The sequence below is a fragment of the Heterodontus francisci genome, chromosome 26 (genome assembly GCF_036365525.1).
Source record: "Heterodontus francisci isolate sHetFra1 chromosome 26, sHetFra1.hap1, whole genome shotgun sequence".
Classification (NCBI taxonomy): domain Eukaryota; kingdom Metazoa; phylum Chordata; class Chondrichthyes; order Heterodontiformes; family Heterodontidae; genus Heterodontus; species Heterodontus francisci.
Window position 1 is genome coordinate 65,363,666 of NC_090396.1, and position 21,659 is coordinate 65,385,324.

At 45.8% G+C, this 21,659-nt stretch overlaps 1 protein-coding gene and 1 long non-coding RNA gene across 3 annotated transcripts in view; one reads left to right on the top strand and one right to left on the bottom strand.

Annotated features, from left to right (window-relative positions):
• The window catches only part of gcgra (glucagon receptor a), a 274,805-nt gene that overhangs the window by 25,131 nt on the left and 228,015 nt on the right, over positions 1-21,659 (top strand). The gene's annotated exons all lie outside the window — the stretch shown is intronic.
• The window catches only part of LOC137384421 (uncharacterized), a 150,722-nt gene continuing 142,880 nt past the window's right edge, over positions 13,818-21,659 (bottom strand). Inside the window, exons 2-3 of the long non-coding RNA XR_010977588.1 lie at positions 20,417-20,473; positions 13,818-15,492 (exon numbers count right to left, since the gene is read on the bottom strand). This is a non-coding gene — a long non-coding RNA (uncharacterized lncRNA). The remainder of the gene's footprint in view (positions 15,493-20,416; positions 20,474-21,659) is intronic.

The following is a 21,659-nucleotide window of genomic DNA, read 5'->3' on the forward strand; positions in this document are numbered from 1 at the left end:
TTTTAAATTGTTTCTGTTTCCAAGACTCGAAGGGGGAGCGACAACTCCAGATAAGCTTGCAGGGGAGACCAAAGCTAGAAGTTATAAATATAAGATAGTCACTAATAAATTCAATAGGGAATTCAGGAGAAACTTCTTTACCCAGAGAGTGGTGAGAATGTTGAACTCTCGACCACAGGGAGTAGTTGAGGTGGATCACAGAGATGCATTTAAGAGGAAGCTGGATAAACACAAGCGGGGAGCAAGGAATAGAAGTATCTGTTGATGGGGTTAAACGAAGAGGGGTAGGAGGAGAATCATGTGAAGCGTAAATACTGGCATAGTCCTGATGTGCCGAGTGACTTGTTCCTGTGCCGTAGACGCTATGTAACTTCAATAGATCACAAACGCTGTTACCAGTGTGAGGAAAACCACACCTGCCAAGAATGAAGCATATTAATTTTGTCATAGAGAACATTAATTTTAAACACTTACTGGACTGAAAACATGGTGGCACCTGCATTCTAAAAGGGCAGTGGCTGGAAACACTTGCATTCTAAGAGACAGTTGTCTGGAGATGACAATGGAACTGCTCCCTGATTCAATTAACCAAATGGATTTTGATCAAAAGCCATTGAGTGTATGAATGCCAGCATTCCAGCTCCCCTACCGAAAATGTCTACTAAGATTGAAAGAATCCACAAAACCGCTGGGCAGGTTGTTTAAAAAAAGAAGCTAGTCACATGAATGTCCTGCTGGCCCAGGTTTGATTTGAATTGTGTTCACAGAAAAGTTTGGGTCAGACTGCAACTGAACTTGAAGGAAGACAGCATCTCCCTGTCTCGCTCTCTCTCTCTCTCTCTCTTTCTCTCTCATGATAAGCAGAGACTGCAACTGGATTTCACAAAGACAGAAAACAATGGAAACAATCGAAAGAGTGTACTGGGCCCCAATGAGATGACAGGATCAAACTGCAATCAAAGACTTTACATCAAACTCAAAAGACAGTAAATGAACTCCAGCTATTGCTTCAAACCTTTCCCCTTGATTCTTTCACCTTTTCTGTCTCTATCTGCATGTGTGTTCATCGCGTATGCATGCTAGCGTGGTTGCATTGCATATTTTTAGTAGTTTTAACCGAATTAGAGTTTTAAGGTTAATAAACTTACACCTTTCTTGTTTAAATATAAGAAAACCTGTCTGGTTGATTTCTATGCCATTATAATTGGAGAGCAGTGAACAAGGATTCACTGAGGGGAAGCTAAAACACGGTGTTTTAAAAATTAAACCCTTTTGCGGTCAAACCAGGAAATGGCTGAGAGGGAAGCCCTAGACCCCTTTCTCACCTGGTCTTAACACCAGGGTACAGGGACTCAAGCTCAGGAGAAGAAAGGGGAACAGGCAGCTTAAATTTACCTACTTCTCAGAGAGGACTGGGGGTTAATGTGTGAAACAGACAGCCCAAGGAAAGGGTGGAGGTGGATAGTGCTGGCAAATTCAACAGGGAATTGGATAGTTTATTTTGTTTGGCAAAAGAAGTGATTGAGGGACATAGAGGTCTAGTGTGGGGAAGATTACAAATTCAGGCAGGAGGTCAGCTGGGCTGCAGGATTTTCATTCCTTGGCTTCTGTACCTGAATGTCCCATCATGCACCTGGTCCACAAAGGTCAACATTGGCCTCGTGAATTTGTCAAACAAAAGTAACTGGTTTCATTAAAAATGTATTTTTCCGTTGTTACTTTATCACTACTTTTCCACTCATCACTTCCCTCATCATCATTTTCACTTTGGGACCAACCAGATGGTCTCCACAGGGCTGCTCCAGGGCCCACACATTCCTATTTTCGGCCTTTTGTTCAGTTCTGAGTTCCTTCTTCATCCCTGTGGTTCTGGCCTCAATACGCTTCTCCATTTTCTTGCCTGGACTTTTTTTCCACATACTTTATAAGTAGTTTGAAGCTTTCCATTTTATCCTTCGCGTAATTTTCCCAATCCTGCTTCATCCTCCCACCAGATCTTCTCAAGGATCCAAAATTTTGTTCTTCGAAAGTCCCATTCCTCAGAATTGTTATCATTGACCTCTGATTTTATTACGAGATCAAAGCCTTATTATTACAACAAGGTGCAAACAAATGGAGGAAAATAAAGTTCTGTTCCCAGTTCTCTAATACTTCATGTCAAAGAATGTAATATTCAACTCAATTGAAGAAATGCAGACATTTTTTTTATTAAAAGGTGTGATTTTGACATGACATTTGTCTGACACTCCACAAGTGTCACTGAGAGGAACGAATAATGTAGATGCAGCAAGTTTTATTCCATTTGGACTGTGAATTCACACCTAGAGGATACAACAGTAAATTTAATAGACCTCAGCAAGGAAACGTCAAAGGATTCGTCCGTAGAGCAGAGTAAGTACATGGACTGGCCTCCAGGATAAAGCAGTCAATGTTGTAAAGCGGGACATCTTTAAAAAGGGGGACTGAGCATAAGGACAGTTCGAGGTAAAAATAGCAAGGAAGGCAATTGGCTGCCAAGTACAGTTTAAGATGTGAGGCTGGACGAACATTCGGGAGTTTTTGCTGAATTTACATTTAGGGGAGAAATCTTTCCTTGTGAAATTAAATGGCAGAGCAGATTGTAGAGATGGAATGGTCTTGAGTGGCTGAATGGCCTTATTCGCATTGGACAACTTCTCCTGCTCTTATCTGATGGGAAATGAATTGTCAAACAGGTTGGTGACAGTGTTAGTGACAGTGACAGTGACAGTGTTGGTGTTGGTGACAGTGTAAGTGATGGTGTTGGTGACAGTGTTAGTGACAGTGACAGTGTTGGTGATGGTGTCAGTGTAAGTGATGGTGACGGTGTTGGTGATGGTGAGAGTGTTGGTGATGGTGTCAGTGTTAGTGTTGGTGACAGTGTTGGTGACAGTGACAGTGACAGTGTTTGTGATGGGGACAGTGTTTGTGATGGTGACAGTGTTGGTGATGGTGTCAGTGTTAGTGATGGTGACGGTGTTGGTGATGGTGAGAGTGTTGGTGATGGTGTCAGTGTTAGTGTTGGTGACAGTGTTGGTGACAGTGACAGTGTTTGTGATGGGGACAGTGTTTGTGATGGTGACAGTGTTGGTGATGGTGTCAGTGTAAGTGATGGTGACGGTGTTGGTGATGGTGAGAGTGTTGGTGATGGTGTCAGTGTTAGTGTTGGTGACAGTGTTGGTGACAGTGACAGTGACAGTGTTTGTGATGGGGACAGTGTTTGTGATGGTGACAGTGTTGGTGATGGTGTCAGTGTTAGTGATGGTGACAGTGTTGGTGACAGTGACAGTGACAGTGACAGTGACAGTGACAGTGTTTGTGATGGGGACAGTGTTTGTGATGGTGACAGTGTTGGTGATGGTGTCAGTGTTAGTGATGGTGACGGTGTTGGTGATGGTGAGAGTGTTGGTGATGGTGTCAGTGTTAGTGTTGGTGACAGTGTTGGTGACAGTGACAGTGACAGTGTTTGTGATGGGGACAGTGTTTGTGATGGTGACAGTGTTGGTGATGGTGTCAGTGTAAGTGATGGTGACGGTGTTGGTGATGGTGAGAGTGTTGGTGATGGTGTCAGTGTTAGTGTTGGTGACAGTGTTGGTGACAGTGACAGTGACAGTGTTTGTGATGGGGACAGTGTTTGTGATGGTGACAGTGTTGGTGATGGTGTCAGTGTTAGTGATGGTGACAGTGTTGGTGACAGTGTTGGTGACAGTGACAGTGTTTGTGATGGGGACAGTGTTTGTGATGGTGACAGTGTTGGTGATGGTGTCAGTGTTAGTGATGGTGACAGTGTTGGTGACAGTGTTGGTGACAGTGACAGTGACAGTGTTTGTGATGGTGACAGTGACAGTGACCGTGAAAGTGTTGGTGATGGTGTCAGTGTTAGTGATGGTGACAGTGTTGGTGACAGTGACAGTGACAGTGACAGTGTTTGTGATGGTGACAGTGTTGGTGATGGTGTCAGTGTTGGCGATGGGGACAGTGTTAGTGATGGTGACAGTGTCGCTAAAGGTGACAGTGTTGGTGATGGTGACAGTGTTGGTGATGGTGACAGTATTAGTGTTGGTGACAGTGTCGGTGATGGTGACAGTGTTGGTGATGGTGACAGTTGTGGTGACAGTATTAGTGTTGGTGACAGTGTCGCTAAAAGTGACAGTGTTGGTGATGGTGACAGTGTTGGTGATGGTGACAGTTGTGGTGACAGTATTAGTGTTGGTGACAGTGTCGGTGATGGTGACAGTGTTGGTGATGGTGACAGTTGTGGTGACAGTATTAGTGTTGGTGACAGTGTCGCTAAAGGTGACAGTGTCGGTGATGGTGACAGTGTTGGTGATGGTGACAGTGTCGGTGATGGTGACAGTGTTGGTGATGGTGACAGTGTTGGTGATGGTGTCAGTGTTAGTGATGGTGACAGTGTTGGTGACAGTGTTGGTGACAGTGACAGTGACAGTGTTAGTGATGATGAAGTGTTTGTGATGGTGACAATGTTTGTGATGGTGTCAGTGTTGGCGATGGGGACAGTGTAAGTGATGGTGACTGTGTCGGTGATGGTGACAGTATTAGTGATGGTGACATTGTTGGTGACAGTGTTCTTGATGGTGACAGCATTGGCGATGGTGATAGTTTTGGTGACAGTATTAGTGTTTGTGACAGTGTTGGTGATGGTGACAGTGTTGGTGATGGTGTCAGTGTTAGTGATGGTGACAGTGTTGGTGACAGTGACAGTGACAGTGTTTGTGATGGGGACAGTGTTTGTGATGGTGACAGTGTTGGTGATGGTGTCAGTGTAAGTGATGGTGACGGTGTTGGTGATGGTGAGAGTGTTGGTGATGGTGTCAGTGTTAGTGTTGGTGACAGTGTTGGTGACAGTGACAGTGACAGTGTTTGTGATGGGGACAGTGTTTGTGATGGTGACAGTGTTGGTGATGGTGTCAGTGTTAGTGATGGTGACAGTGTTGGTGACAGTGTTGGTGACAGTGACAGTGACAGTGACAGTGTTTGTGATGGGGACAGTGTTTGTGATGGTGACAGTGTTGGTGATGGTGTCAGTGTTAGTGATGGTGACGGTGTTGGTGATGGTGAGAGTGTTGGTGATGGTGTCAGTGTTAGTGTTGGTGACAGTGTTGGTGACAGTGACAGTGACAGTGTTTGTGATGGGGACAGTGTTTGTGATGGTGACAGTGTTGGTGATGGTGTCAGTGTAAGTGATGGTGACGGTGTTGGTGATGGTGAGAGTGTTGGTGATGGTGTCAGTGTTAGTGTTGGTGACAGTGTTGGTGACAGTGACAGTGACAGTGTTTGTGATGGGGACAGTGTTTGTGATGGTGACAGTGTTGGTGATGGTGTCAGTGTTAGTGATGGTGACAGTGTTGGTGACAGTGACAGTGTTTGTGATGGGGACAGTGTTTGTGATGGTGACAGTGTTGGTGATGGTGTCAGTGTTAGTGATGGTGACAGTGTTGGTGACAGTGTTGGTGACAGTGACAGTGACAGTGACAGTGTTTGTGATGGTGACAGTGACAGTGACCGTGAAAGTGTTGGTGATGGTGTCAGTGTTAGTGATGGTGACAGTGTTGGTGACAGTGACAGTGACAGTGACAGTGTTTGTGATGGTGACAGTGTTGGTGATGGTGTCAGTGTTGGCGATGGGGACAGTGTTAGTGATGGTGACAGTGTCGCTAAAGGTGACAGTGTTGGTGATGGTGACAGTGTTGGTGATGGTGACAGTATTAGTGTTGGTGACAGTGTCGGTGATGGTGACAGTGTTGGTGATGGTGACAGTTGTGGTGACAGTATTAGTGTTGGTGACAGTGTCGCTAAAGGTGACAGTGTTGGTGATGGTGACAGTGTTGGTGATGGTGACAGTTGTGGTGACAGTATTAGTGTTGGTGACAGTGTCGGTGATGGTGACAGTGTTGGTGATGGTGACAGTTGTGGTGACAGTATTAGTGTTGGTGACAGTGTCGCTAAAGGTGACAGTGTCGGTGATGGTGACAGTGTTGGTGATGGTGACAGTGTCGGTGATGGTGACAGTGTTGGTGATGGTGACAGTGTTGGTGATGGTGTCAGTGTTAGTGATGGTGACAGTGTTGGTGACAGTGTTGGTGACAGTGACAGTGACAGTGTTAGTGATGATGAAGTGTTTGTGATGGTGACAATGTTTGTGATGGTGTCAGTGTTGGCGATGGGGACAGTGTAAGTGATGGTGACTGTGTCGGTGATGGTGACAGTATTAGTGATGGTGACATTGTTGGTGACAGTGTTCTTGATGGTGACAGCATTGGCGATGGTGATAGTTTTGGTGACAGTATTAGTGTTTGTGACAGTGTTGGTGATGGTGACAGTGTTGGTGATGGTGTCAGTGTTAGTGATGGTGACAGTGTTGGTGACAGTGTTAGTGACAGTGACAGTGTTTGTGATGGGGACAGTGTTAGTGATGGTGACAGTGTTTGTGATGGTGACAGTGTTGGCGACAGTGTTGGTGACAGTGACAGTGACAGTGTTTGTGATGGTGACAGTGTTGGTGATGGGGACAATGTTAGTGATGGTGACTGTGTCGGTGAAGGTGACAGTATTAGTGATGGTGACAGTGTTGGTGACAGTGTTCTTGATGGTGACAGCATTGGCGATGGTGATAGTTTTGTTGACAGTATTAGTGTTGGTGACAGTGCCGGTGATGGTGACAGTGTCCGTGATGGTGACAGTGTTGGTGATGGTGACAGTGTTGGTGACAGTTGTGGTGACAGTATTAGTGTTGGTGACAGTGTCGGTGATGGTGACAGTGTCGGTGATGGTGACAGTGTTGGTGATGGTGACAGTTGTGGTGACAGTATTAGTGTTGGTGACAGTGTCGGTGATGGTGACAGTGTTGGTGATGGTGACAGTGTCTGTGATGGTGACAGTGTTGGTGATGGTGACAGTATTAGTGTTGGTGACAGTGTCGGTGATGGTGACAGTGTCGGTGATGGTGACAGTTGTGGTGACAGTATTAGTGTTGGTGACAGTGTCGCTAAAGGTGACAGTGTTGGTGTTGGTGACAGTGTCGGTGATGTTGACAGTGTTGGTGATGGTGACAGTATTAGTGTTGGTGACAGTGTCGGTGATGGTGACAGTATTAGTGTTGGTGACGGTGTCGGTGATGGTGACAGTGTTGGTGATGGTGACAGTTGTGGTGACAGTATTAGTGTTGGTGACAGTGTCGGTGATGGTGACAGTGTTGGTGATGGTGACAGTGTCTGTGATGGTGACAGTGTTGGTGATGGTGACAGTTGTGGTGACAGTATTAGTGTTGGTGACAGTGTCGGTGATGGTGACAGTGTCGGTGATGGTGACAGTTGTGGTGACAGTATTAGTGTTGGTGACAGTGTCGCTAAAGGTGACAGTGTTGGTGTTGGTGACAGTGTCGGTGATGGTGACAGTGTTGGTGATGGTGACAGTATTAGTGTTGGTGACAGTGTCGGTGATGGTGACAGTATTAGTGTTGGTGACGGTGTCGGTGATGGTGACAGTGTCGGTGATGGTGACAGTGTTGGTGATGGTGACAGTGTCGGTGAAGCTGCCGATCCTGTTGCTGGTGCTGGGAACAGTGCCGGCACTTGTGCATTGGTGAAGCCGGTAGTAGTGCAGGTGCTGGCGACACTGCTGGGGTCAATGGTCGTGCTGATGTTGTTGCTGATGCTGCTTTGTATGAACGGGGTAAATTATGAGCACCAGCTTGTGGAACCTTCAACACAAACACTCAGAAATTACATTGGCTCCTTCAGCCAGTCTCCTGACTCAGCCTATGATGACTCACCACCAAAATAATTGGAAATAAATCAGAAAAGCAAAAGATGTGAAAAGCTAATGTTTTAAAAACTACCTTGTTTTGAAAAAGAAAGAGACAATGTGGGATCGATTCCCTCTTTCAGTATCTGATAGTTCAGTTCACCACACTTACAGGAAAAGTAATATCGATGTAGGACAGAGAGTGGGATCCTTGGAGAGGAGAATAGGGAATGTGATCCTGACGGACATGCACAGTCCCAAATCTCTGAGAAAACAGCAGGATTGTCATGGAATGCTTGCTGCTGAGGCACATCATCGCCCTCTGCTGGTAATGCCCACAGGTGCAGCAACATTTCCACAGTTGCTGGAACAGAGATAGAATCTGAGGACAGAATTACTGAATGGTTACAGCACAGAAGGAGGTCATTCGGCCTGTCGAGCCCATGCCAGCTCTCAGGTGCGCTTTCCCCATAGCCCACCAAATCTTTTCTCTTCAGATAATTATCCAATTCACTTTTTAAAGCCACAATTGAACCTGCCTCCACCACACTCTCGGGCAGTGCATTCAAGACCTTAACCACTCGTTACATTAAAATGTCTTCCCTCACGTGACCTTTAGCTCTTTGGCCAATCACCTTAAATTGGTGCTTTCTGGTTCTCGACCCTTCCACCAATGGGAACAATTTCTCCCCATCGACTCTGTCCAGAATCCTCATGATTTTGAACACCTCTATCAAATCTCCTCCCAATCCTCTCTTCTCTTAGAGGGGGAATCTGTTGCATAGTGGTACCGTCACTGGACTAGTAATCCAGAGGCCCAGGCTAATGCCCTGGAGACATGGGTTTAAATCCCACCACGGCAGCTGGTGGAATTTAAATTCAATTAATTAATAAAAATCTGGAATTGAAAGCCAGTCTCAGTAATGGTGCCATGAAACTACCATCGATTGCTGTAAAAATCCATCTGGTTCACTAATGTCATTTAGGGAAGGAAATCTGTTGTCCTTACCCGGTCTGGCCTACATGTACCTCCAGACCCACAGCAATGTGGTTGACTCTTAACTGCCCTCTGAAACGGCCCAGCAACCATCTCAGTTGTCAAGGGCAATTAAGGCTGGGCAATAAATGTTGGCCTTGGCAGTGCAGCGACGCCTACATCGTGCATTGTTGCATATTAGTGCCTCATGTTACTGTAATGTGGCAATCACAGGACCATAGTGGTTTGATACAACTGGGCAGCTTGCTAGCTCTGTTCAGAGGGCAGTTAACAGCAAACCACACTGGTGTGGGGCTGAAGCCAGTGGCCAGAACAGGCTGGGACGGCTGGTTTCCTTCCCTAAAGGACGTTAGTGAAACAGTTGAGCTTTTAATGACAATCTACAAGTTACAACACTGGCATCTACCTGGCAATGTGGAATATTGTCCAAGATTATCCTGTACACAAAAAGCAGGACAAATCCAACCCAGCCAATTACCGCCCCATGAGTCTACTTTCAATCCATCAGCCTACTCTCAATCATCAGTGAGGTGATGGAAGGTGTCATCGACAGTGCTATCAAGTGGCACTTGCTTAGCAATAACCTGCTCAGTGATGCTCAGTTTCGGTTCCGCCAGGGCCACTCAGCTCCTGCCCTCATTCCAGACTCGGTCCAAACATGGACAAAAGAGCTGAATTCATGAGGTGAGGTGAGAGTGACTGCCCTTGACACCAAGGCAGCATTTGACTGAGTATGGCATCAAGGAGCTCCAGCAAAACTGGAGTCAATGGGAATCAAGCGAAAACTCTCCACTGGTTGGAGTCATACCTAACGCAAAGGAAGATGGTTGTGGTTGTTGGAGGTCAATCATCTGAGCTACAAGACATCACTGCAGAAGTTCCTCAGGTTAGTGTCCTAGGCCCAACCATCTTCAGCTGCTTCATCAATGATCTTTCTACATTCGTGGTCAGAAGTGGGGATGTTCGCTGATGATTGCACAATGTTCAGGAGTTTGCCAAGAGATTGATGTTGGCGCAGATCATGTGCTGATACCGACCTGATATAAAAACATTCCTGGCACATTACTGATCCAAGTCATTGGTTACCCAGTCTCTCTTTCACTCCTGATTATAGGTCCTTAACAGAAATGTTTGCCTGTAAGCATTTTCTTGTCCAACTCAATCTGACCTTACACCTTGTTCCTTTTCCTAACTGTCTCCTCATTCTGTTGGGTACAAGCCCTGAGTTATAAACCTGGCCACATTTAAGCTGTAATGGTGCCTGTATTTGCCTATGGGATGACAACAGTGAGGATAAAACAGCTACAGGAAATAAAACTCATTACACAGACTTAGCTAAATACTGCCTTTCAAAACAAGAAAACATGGATTGAGAAGATAACCACTGAGCCCTCCCTCAACGTCTGTTCACTTCCCAAACTACCTCCAAGAGTAGCAGCTGCAAATACCTGTAACCCGACTGGCTAGACCCAATGAAATGAAAGATAATTACAGCTTTAAACTTAACTGGCCCCAATAGACTAGTGACATTCCCACAGACCCAATAAACTGACAACATTCCCATGGTCCTAATAGACTGGTGATGTTCCCACAGTCCCAACAGCCATTCTAGGCCCAACCATCTTCAGCTGCTTCAACAATGACCTTCCTTCAATCATAAGGTCAGAAGTGGGGATGTTCGCGGATGATTGCACAATGTTCAGCACCATTCGTGACTCCTCAGATACTGAAGCAGTCCGTGTAGAAATGCAGCAAGATTTGGACAATATCCAGGCTTGGGCTGATAAGTGGCAAGTAACCTTCGTGCCACACAAGTGCCAGGCAATGACCATCTCCAACAAGAGAGAATCTAACCACCTCCCCTTGACATTCAACAGCATTACCATCGCTGAATCCCCCACTATCAACATCCTAGGAGTTACCATTGACCAGAAACTGAACTGGAGTAGCCATATAAATACTGTGGCTACAAGAGCAGGTCAGAGGCTAGGAATCCTGAGGCGAGTAACTCACCTGCCTGGATGGGTGCAGCTCCAACAACACTCAAGAAGCTCGACACCATCCAGGACAAAGCTTGATTGGCACCCCATCCACAAACATTCACTCCCTCCACCACTGATGCACAGTGGCAGCAGTGTGTACCATCTACAAGATGCACTGCAGCAACGCACCAAGGCTCCTTATACAGCACCTTCCAAACCCGCAACCTCTACCAACTCAAAGGACAAGGGCAGCAAATACATGGGAACACCACCACCTGCAAGTTCCCCTCCAAGTCACACACCATCCTGACTTGGAACTATATCGCCGTTCCTTCCCTGTCGCTGGGTCAAAATCCTGGAACTCCCTTCCTAACAGCACTGTGGGTATACCTACCCCAAATGGACTGCAGTGGTTCAAGAAGGCAGTTCACCACCACCTTCTCAAGGACAATTAGGGATGGGCAATAAATGCTGGCCTGGCCAGTGACGCCCACATCCCATGAATGAATTTTTAAAAAATTCACATTTCCATAGTCCTAACAAACTGGTGGCATTCCCATAATCCCAACAACCAGTGATATTCACACAATCCCAATAGACTGGGGATATAACCCACAGTGCCAACAGATTGGCAACATCCCCATAGTCCCAATATACTGGCAACATTCCCACAGTCCCAATATACTGGTAATGTTCCCATAGTCCCAAAAAATTGGCAACATTCCCACAGTCCCAACAGATTGGTAACATTCCTATTGTCCCAATAAACTGGTAACATTTCCATTGTCCCAACAGATTGGTGGCATTCCCATAATCCCAACAACCAGTGACATTCCCACAGTCCCAATATACCGGGGACATTCCCACAGGCAAGTGACATGCACCATTTCAGTCCTTTCTTTGAAGATGCATTAGGAAAGATCACAATCCATATATATATTTGTATTGGGGAAGGGGATTGAATAAGTTCCCTTTTGAAAGTTACTGTTGCATCTGCTTTCACGCAATGCATTCCATTTCATAAAAGCTCAGTTTATCACTAAGTTCCTGAGACTAGTTCATCGTATAAAAACGCAGTTCAAAAAAATCTCCATCATGGGCCAGGGAATAATGGAATTTGACAACCTGTGTGGGACATTTAAGGATATGGGTCATTTTTTGTTTTGCTGCTATCACCCATTCCATTGGATGTAACAAGAATTGAGTTTATCCAGAACACTTTTCTCTTGAAATATGTTTTCCTTTGTATATTCAAGACTGATAGAAAGAGGGACTGAGAAATCCAAAACTACTCCCACTGCTCTGCTCTCTCCATGTAGCCCATGTACACGTAGCCCATGTACACGTAGCCCATGTACACATAGTCCATGTACACGTAGCCCATGTACACATAGTCCATGTACACATAGCCCATGTACACGTAGCCCATGTGCACATAGCCCATGTACACGTAGCCCATGTGCACATAGCCCATGTACACGTAGCCCATGTACACATAGCCCATGTACACGTAGCCCATGTACACATAGCCCATGTACACGTAGCCCATGTACACATAGCCCATGTACACGTAGCCCATGTGCACATAGCCCATGTACACGTAGCCCATGTGCACGTAGCCCATGTACACATAGCCCATGTACACATAGTCCATGTACACGTAGCCCATGTACACATAGCCCATGTACACATAGTCCATGTACACGTAGCCCATGTACACATAGCCCATGTACACGTAGCCCATGTGCACATAGCCCATGTACACGTAGCCCATGTGCACATAGCCCATGTACACGTAGCCCATGTACACATAGCCCATGTACACGTAGCCCATGTACACATAGCCCATGTACACGTAGCCCATGTACACATAGCCCATGTACACGTAGCCCATGTGCACATAGCCCATGTACACGTAGCCCATGTACACGTAGCCCATGTACACATAGCCCATGTACACATAGTCCATGTACACGTAGCCCATGTACACATAGTCCATGTACACATAGCCCATGTACACATAGCCCATGTACACGTAGCCCATGTACACATAGCCCATGTACACGTAGCCCATGTACACATAGCCCATGTACACATAGTCCATGTACACGTAGCCCATGTACACATAGCCCATGTACACGTAGCCCATGTACACATAGCCCATGTACACATAGTCCATGTGCACGTAGCCAATGTACACATAGCCCGTGTACACGTAGCCCATGTACACGTAGCCCATGTACACATAGCCCATGTACATGCCTCTGCTTTAAATATTTACCCGATTTCCCCTTAAAAAAGATGCAAAGGTCTCTGCCTTAACGTCACCCTTAGATGCTCAGACAGCACTCTGCATAAAGAAAAATCTCCAGTCTCCTAACTCTTAGAGTCAATTTTAAATGGATGACCTTTCTTCTCACTGACTCCCCAACCACAGTAATCAGTCCCAATGTTGCAGTTAAGGTACCGTGGGACATTTACATCTTTTCAAAAACTTCCCTTATTAAAATCTATTGATCTTAATTTCTGGATGTGCCCCAAGTTTTTTTTTTATAGGATCTCTGGAGTTTCCTCCTCAGAGCCCAGCAGTCTATGAGTCACATGCAGCCTACAATCTGTCATGAGGTCAGCCAAGCCTCTGTGAAGCACGTCCCTTCCCCAGAAATGGGGTCACCAAGTTCAGTTTGTCTTCCAACCCAGGGTGAAATGAGATCGATGGTTTCTTTTTGTATTTTCAAGACTGATAGTGCTTGAGTGTCGATGGTGTTGGATTTAGACAATCAAAATTATATTGTTGAAATTGTTCTGACCAAGGCAGGAGTAATGCACTGTTAATTCAGTCCCACTACGCCTCAGCATATCAATATAAAGTTTCCCACCTACCGAAGAACAGCCAAATTAAACACTCTATTTGTCCCCCAGAATAAAGCACACCAAACCAAGTTTCTTTAAACAACAACATTAACTCTTTATTAGAAAGAAACTAATAAGTCTTAACTATTAATGAGTTAAATCTATATATATATATGAAAAGCTCCTTAGTTCCTTAGCCCTCATGCACATACGCATACATTCAAAAAAATGATTAACCAGGAAAAAAGGATTCTGATTTACAGCTGTTTCTTAGGAATAGAAGGATTAACAAAAATAAATCAGTTCATTCAGTTCTGGTAGGAAATCTTGAGTTGGGTGAGGTGTCCCATAGTCGAATAGTTGGATGCCACTCATAGTTACTCCAGGCGAGGTTGATGAACAGTCTTTGATGGGTAGGCATTCAAGGCGATTCAACTACAGCAGACGTCACACAGGTCTTTCAGCAGAGGTGTAGCAACATATCTGCTCAGGACTCACAGCAGCAACACAGCAGTAGAAGCTTTGTTTAGGTTCCAGGATTTCCCAAAACACAGGAGGCAACAGGAATCTCACTGAATGCAGGAATTCTTCAGGGACAGGAGATAATAGGAATTCGCCACCTTTCAAATGCAAGATTTCTTTTCAAGAGATGCAAGTCTCCTTTACAGAGGGAGGTCTTTTTCTGGTCTCCAGGCAGGTCAGGTCTAAGTTTCAAAAATATCTTCTCTTTGTCCAACTCACTGGCTTTTAAAAATCCAAAGTGAAAGCAAAAGCCTTCCTGAGCCAATCACTTGACCAGAGAGAGAATGTGCACTCTCTTTCCAAGTGTTACTCTGAGGAGGTCAAACCCTTGGCTGGCTTCCTCGAAACTACTTGCTTCTCCTAATCTTGTAACAAAGTCAGAATCCAATATCTCCAGCGATATGCAGGTGTCCAAGTCCATTGAAAATCCCTTTTCCAGTTTTCAAAACACACAGAAGTCTAAGATTTTAGTACAAAAATAAAATCTTTTGTAACTAAATGTGCCTGATGACTAGCTGGGAGCCTTGGGGAGATGCTGAAAAAGCCTGCAAGATTACGTGGAATGCCCAATAACTTGGTTTACCTACAAGAAAAGAATATCAGACTGCCAATCCCCATGAATCAAATAGTCCTCAGCTCATTCTAGCTAGTCGTGTTTAACGCAGGATCAGTTTTGTGCAGGGAGGCAGTCAACTAAGTATTTGGCACTTGAGGACAGTGATCCTTTTATTTTTTTTCCCCCTCTGGATCTATGATACTCTTCAGTGATACTGAGGGTTCCCCGCGTTCAGCAGCTTGTTCCCAGCGGCCTCTTGTAATGCTCATGACTAGGTTTTCAGTATATCACAGGAAGATGTGAGTGTTACTGGAAGTTAGTAGGCTGTCCAGTGTGGCTGAGCACTGCCTGGGCTGCACTACACAGCTCGAGAGGGGAAAGTCCTGCAGCCACAATCGCCCACAGAGGTGGCTTCAACATTCGGGTTGGGTTCCTGGAGACACCAAGTACAGGGCAGAGAAGGTTTGTTGCTCACTGCACGTGGGAATTGGAGGATACACCCTTTGTATGGGATGTGAAAGGGCCGGCGAGTTGGGCTTTCCCCAGCCCAGGTGGGAAGTCTAACCTTGAAACTTTCTCGGTGTTCCTTCTATTGTCTTCTATTATCCAACTCTCAGGCTCCGATGGTAATGAGATATAAACTTAACTTTTTTTCATAGATGCACAATTTCATTGGAATTCTCCGGTTAAATACCTTCTAATAAACATCCAGGTTTGGTAAAGTTGTTTAAAGTGATCAAAGGGTTCGAAACGATTTCCTCTGCTGTTAGAATCCAGAACAAGGGGGCACAACCTGAAAACTAAGGCAAATCTATTTAGGAGTGAAATCAGAAAGCACCTCTTCACACAAAGGGGAGTGGCAATCTGGAACTCTTTTCCCCAAAAGGCTGTGGATGCTGAGGGTCAGTTGAAGCTTTCGAGAATGAGATGAACAGATTTGTGTTGGGTAAGGATACATAGGGATATGGTGTGAAAATGGAGTTTAGGGACAGATCGGCCATGTTGGAACTGAATGGTGGAACAGGTTCATGGGCTGAATGGTCTACTCCATTTCTAACCTGATTGAAATCTTGCCCTCTGATGTGATCTCTCTTTCACCTTTAGCCTTCAAACTCCTTAAGGACCAATTTTATAATTTTTTGGCTCAGTTTATAAACACTTAAAGTGGGAGGTGGGGAGGGGGTAACTCTAACTACCAGCTTTCCTGTATATTGTATTTTTTCTCTTGCATTTTCCTGTTGGCGATTTTACATTGTATTTTCTCTGTTGCCTGATCATGGAGGAGGTACCGAGAATAGTACAGACACAACTAAATTGTGACTTTGATCCAAGATTGTAAAATAACAAATAGAATTTAACTTTGCTTTACTCTCTCTGTGGCTTGCTTCTATTAGGGCTGAGCAGTACAGGATTATTTTAACTCAATATAAATATATGGAAATTGAATGGAATGAATAGCAAGCTGGCTACAAAATAGAAAACAGAGAGTAGGGGTTAAAGATCGATACTCAGACTGGCAAGAGGTGGGAAGTGGTCTTCCACAGGGATTTTTGGATCAGATGTTAAACCAAGGCCCCATCAGCCCTATCGGAGTAAAAGATCCCATGGCACTATTTTGAAGAAGAGCAGGGGAGTTATCCCTGGTGGCCTGGGCAATATTTATCTCTCAACCAATATCACAAAAACAGATTATCTGGTCATTATGGCATTGCTGCTTGTGGGATCTTGCTGTGTACAAATTAGCTGCCGTGTTTCCTACATTACAACAGTGGATACACTTCAAAAATTACTTCATTGGTTGTAAAGCACTTTGGGACATCCTGTGGTCATGAAAGGCGCTACAGAAATGCAAGTGTGTGTGAGTGGGTGAGTGTGTGTGTATGTGAGTGTGTGTGTGTGTGTGAGTGTGTGTGTATGTGTGTGAGTGTGTGTGTGTATGTGTGTGAGTGTGTGTGTGAGTGTGAGTGTGTGTGTGAGAGTGTGTGTGTATGTGTGTGTGTGAGTGTGTGTGTGTGTGTGAGTGTGTGTGTGTGTGTGTGTGTGAGTGTGTGTGTGTGAGTGTGTGTGTGTGAGTGTGTGTGTGTGTATGTGTGTGAGTGTGTGTGAGTGTGTGTGTGAGTGTGTGTGTGTGAGTGTGTGTGTGTGTATGTGTGTGTGTGTGTGAGTGTGTGTGTGTGAGTGTGTGTGTGTGTGTGTCTGTGTGTGTGTGTGTGTGTCTGTGTGTGTGTGTGTGTGTGTCTGTGTGTGTGTGTGTGTGTGTCTGTGTGTCTGTGTGTGTGTTGACAAGGAGAAAAGTTAGGTAAAGCTAGTATACAACTTTGGTTAGATCAGACTGTGAACAGTTCTGGTCTCCAAATTATAAAAAGGATAGAGAAACACTGGAGGAAAGTGTAAAAAGATTGGCTTTAATGCCACTAGAACTGAGAGGTTATTGTTATCAGGAACGATTGAATAGGATGGGGCTCTTTACTCTGAAAAAGGGGACAGCTGAGGGGTGACCTAAAAAGATCTTTAAGATTATGAAAGGATCTGATAGAATAGATGTAGATGTTTCCACTTGTGGGGGAGACCAGAGCTAGAAGGAATAAATAAAAGATAGTCTTGAATAAATCCAATCAGGAAGTCAGGAGAAACTTCTTTATTGAGAGAGTAGTGAGAATGTGGAACTTGCTACCACAGACAGTGGTTGAGGTGAATAACAGAGATGCATTTAAGGGGAAGCTAGATAAACACAAGAGGGAGAAAGGAATGGAAGGTTATGTTGATGGGGTAAGATGAAGAGGACTGAGAGGAATCTCGTGTGGAGCATAATCATAGACTGAATGGCCTATATTGTACTGTAAATACTTGGTTACTATGTAATGAAAGGGGCAGTCAGTTCTCAGTCATCTTGTATTGCTAAGCCTAGAGGAGAATGTCCTGTCTTAGATTGTAATGTTTCTTTGATGGTCTTAACACTACGTTTTGTAATTTTAGAAAGGATCTGACACAGGGGCCAGGATTTTACCGACTGTGGGTCCCACTGCTGGGACTAAATGCAGGTCCTGAGATCACGTGGGCGAATGGCAGGACCGCGGAGGGGATTTTACCGTCAGCGGCCAATTAAGAGGCTCTAATCAGGACCGCCATCCCATTAAGGACAGCAGCCTGCCTGTCTGAACTGCCGGTCCAATCAGAGGGCTGGCAGCTTAGCAGCCTTGGCAGTGCCATCGATACAGGTGGTCCCTGCTGAGGCTGCAGGAGGAGGAAGAGAGAGCCTCCATATTGAGGTGCCGCCGAAGACTGGGAAGGTATTTTCTAAATGTGCTAGGGCCAGGCAGGCAGGCCCAGGTGATTGGAGCAGTGAACCCTCCAGTGCCAGGGTCAGAGCCATGGGACGGTTATTGGCGCTGGGGACCCCCCTCCGTGAGACATCGAGCATCCAGAAAGGAAGGCCCCTCACCCAGGAAGCTGCTAGGAGGCTGCTTTGATGTATCTGGTGGTCTCCCCGCATGGCAGCGGGGCTGTGAAAATGCTGGCGGGGGTTGTAGAGTGTCCATTAATAGGCCAGTTAATTTGAATAATTGGCCGCCTGCCTCCAGTCGACAGGTGGCCGAGCCACCACTGTACCCGCCTTTGGAAATATCCCGAGGGCATTGACCGCACAAAGCGCCACAAGGATATCATGATATGACAAATAAAAGCCTGACATCAGTTCCTGAATACAGCCAAGTTGGGGTGGATTGGCAGACCCAGGTTATACTGCCAGCCCTGCATCACTCTCTCTGGTTGCTCCCTTGGAGGCCGTTAGAGGCAAGACTTTGTCTGATGGAGCCTCCAACCAGCGTTAGTAATCTGAGTGAGTGTGTCTGGATTTATGAATCTGTGTTTGGGATTTGTGGGATAACCTCCTCCACCCTCAACAAACACAGGTCCCTGCTCCCTCCCGGTAATGATCAGGGCCCTGGAGGCCTGGGCTCATAATCCAGAGAAGGTGAGTTCAAATCCCACCAGGGCAAATTTGAATTCTGTTTTTAAAAATCTAGAAATAAGTAACGTGAAACCCTCAGATTTTTTTTTATTCCTTCCTGGGATGTGGGTGTCGCTGGCCAGGCCGGTATTTATTGCCCATCCCTAATTGCCCTTGAGAAGGTGGTGGTGAGCCACCTTCTTGAACTGCTGCAGTCCATGTGGTGTAGGTACACCCACAGTGCTGTTAGGAAGGGAGTTCCAGGATTTTGACCCAGTGACAGTGAAGGAACGGCGATATAGTTCCAGGTCAGGATGGTGTGTGGCTTGGAAGGGAACTTGCAGGTGGTGGTGTTCCCATGCATCTGCTGCCCTTGTCCTTCTAGTTGGTAGAGGTTGCGGGTTTGGAAGGTGCTGCCTAAGGAGCCTTGGTGCGTTGCTGCAGTGCATCTTGTAGATGGTACACACTGCTGCCATTGTGTGTCGGTGGTGGAGGGAGTGAATGTTTGTGGATGGGGTGCCAATCAAGCGGGCTGCTTTGTCCCGGATGGTGTTGAGCTTCTTGAGTGTTGTTGGAGCTGCACCCATCCAGGCAAGTGGAGAGTATTCCATCACACTCCTGACTTGTGCCTTGTAGATGGTGGACAGGCTTTGGGGATTCATTAGGTGATTTACTCACCACAGAATTCCTGGCCTCTGACCTGCTCTTGTAGCCAGAGCATTTATGTGGCTGGTCCAGTTCAGTTTCTGGTCAATGGTGACCCCCAGGGTGTTGATAATGGGGGATTCAGTGATGGTAATGCCATTGAACGTCAAGGGAAGATGGTGAGATTCTCTCTTGTTTGAGATGGTCATTGCCTGGCATTTGTGTGGTGTGAATGTTACTTGCCACTTATCAGCCCAAGCCTGGATGTTGTTCAGGTCTTGCTGCATCTGGACATGGGCTGCTTCAGTAGCTGAGGAGTCACGAATGGTGCTGATCATTGTGCAATCATCAGCGAACATCCCCACTTCTGACCTTATGATGGAGGGAAGGTCATTGATGAAGCAGCTGAAGATGGTTGGACCTAGGACACTATCCTGAGGAATTCCTGCAGTGATGTCTTGGAGCTGAGCTGATTGACTTCCAGTAACCATAACCATCTTCCTTTGTGCTAGGTATGACTCCAACCATCGGAGAGATTGCCCCTTGATTCCCATTGACTCCAGTTTTGCTAGGGCTCCTTGATGTCATACTCAGTCAAATGCTGCCTTGATGTTAAGGTCAGTCACTCTCGCCTCACCTCGAGTTCAGCTCTTTTGTCCATGTTTGGACCAAGGCTGTAATGAGGTCAGGAGCTGAGTGGCCCTGGCAGAACCCAAACTGAGCGTCACTGAGCAGGTTATTGCTCAGCAAGTGCTGCTTGAAAGCATCCTTCCATCGCTTTGCTGATGATTGAGAGTAGACTGATGGGGCGGTAATTGGCCGGGTTGGATTTGTCCTGCCATTTGTGGACAGGACATACCTGGGCAATTTTCCACATTGGCAGGCAGATTCCACTGTTGTAGCTGTACTGGAACAGCTTGGTCAGGGGCTAGGATTCTCCGTAATGCCTAATTTTTTAAATACTTTCCATACTAGCTGATCTCCTGTGACATTGCTCATTGGTAGCCTGGGATCTTGAGCACAAAACGTAGCTGCTGACCCCAGCTGCCACTTTTAGGCTACAGCTCAAGTGCCTCCTCTGGGGGATAATTGGTCTAAATAGGTCCTGAGGTCAAATAAAAGCTACTTACAGCTGTTGAAAGTTTCTCCATCTGGACAAGTGTCTGGCCTCTCTCCTTGGGGAAAGCCTGGAATATATCAAGATCAGAAAAAAGAAGTCTTGAAGAATCATAGAAATATGGAATGGTTACAGTACAGAAGGAGGCCATTCAGCCCAATGTGTCAGTGCTGGCTCTCTGCAAGAACAACTTACATAGACCCACTCCCCGCCTTTTCCCCTTAGCTCTGCAATTTTCCTCTCTTTGAATAATTATCCAGTTCTCTTTGGAAGACCGCAATTGAATCTGCCTCCAGCACGTTGTCAGGCAGTGCATTCCAGATCCTAACTGCTCACTGCATAAAAAAATACTCATGTCACTGTTGCTTCTTTTGCCAATCACCTTAACTTGGTGTCCTCAGGGGCTGGTAATGTAGGAAACGTGCAGTTTATGCAGGGCAAAATTCCACAAACGGCAATGTGATAATGACCAGACAATCTGTCTTTTTAGTGACGTTGTGAAGGATAAATATTGGCCAGAACACCACGGGGAACTCCCCCAGCACTCCTTGGAAATTGTGCCGAAGTTTAATGTTTCATCCCAAATACTGCACCTGGGACAGCGCAGCACACCCTCAGTAACTAGGCTGTTGAGTGTCAGCCGAGATTTTGTGCTCAAGTCTCTGGAGTGAGCCCACCTTTACCTTTGTGGCTCAGCCGACATACATATACATACATATACATATACATACATGAACCAGGCCGCTTGAATACCTCAAATGAATCCCTGTTTACACAATGCACAATGTCCTGGTAAAGATTAACGGAGGGCAGAGAGACGCGTGCCTACTCTGTTTTCTTGGGTCTGTCTGTTGACTGTTCTTTCACCTGCCAGCATTATTTGTTAGTTAACATTGTGTTTACACTAGCTCTCACAGCAATGCCTGTAACTGGACAATGCTGGAACCAGGAGGGTGTATGTCTCTGGGTCTGTGGGCCTCATTGTGTTCACCTGCTGAATTAATCAGCAGGTATTTATATTGAAATATCTGTTTGCGAATAAGTGGGGTGATTTTGCTCTCGTTACCCCGTGTGAACACCATAAACCTAACGGCAACTAGGAATGTAACAGGCACCCAGTACAGTGGGGAGATGGGCCACGAGAACTATCTGTAGCAATGAAAACAAAAAGTGCTGGAATTCAGCACGTCTGGCAGCATCTGTGGAGAGAGAAGCAGAGTTAACGTTTCTGGTTTGTGACATTTCATCAGAACCCC